Genomic DNA, 709 nt, shown 5'->3' with positions numbered 1-709 from the left:
CACACCGGGTGAGGTTTACAAAACCTAGTGCAATTGAAGCCTTGTTTGTCACATTTAAAGAGATAGCGCTATTTATATTTTTATTTTGAGGTATCTGCTTGAGATTAAGAGGTTTACTTGATACGGCCTTCGGCTCTACCAATATAAAAGTGGATCCAGTTTGGAGAATGCGCTCACCCTGCTTAACCTGATCATCGAAATGTCATTTCTAGAAAAATCTGTAAAAAGATAAATCTCTCGGACAAAGTATTTACAAGCAACAAACTCATAGACACGAACAAAGAATACATTAAATTAAGGGGGCGAAAGTCCTTTAAGCCGTGTAAACACTTGCAATAGTGCATCTCTTGGTGAGGTTATGTACCCTAGATCACCTGTCTTTCACTCAGAGGAACGTTCTTGCAGAGGAGGAGGGAGACCCTTACGCGTGTGCCAACGCAGCTCCTCCAGCAGAAAGGGTTGGGGGGCGAATGACAATCTTTTGGCACCAAGGTGCCAGGACCCGACAGCCGGGAGGGGAGCGGCCGGCAGACCCTGCATCCCCGGGGCCAGGCAGCAGCGGGGCGAGAGGGGCGGGGGGCACCGGCTCGCCGGGACCTCTCGGGGAGACCGACAGACCGAAGGACCGACGGTGGGACCGACATAAGCGCGGAGAAGGGACGCGAGGCGCGCTGGCCGGGGCGGCGAGGCGGGCGGCCGTCGGGGCACG

Source organism: Chaetura pelagica, unplaced genomic scaffold (assembly GCF_000747805.2).
Source record: "Chaetura pelagica isolate M959 unplaced genomic scaffold, ChaPel_1.0 scaffold10, whole genome shotgun sequence".
Lineage (NCBI taxonomy): Eukaryota > Metazoa > Chordata > Aves > Apodiformes > Apodidae > Chaetura > Chaetura pelagica.
Note: the sequence above shows the minus strand (reverse complement) of the source record.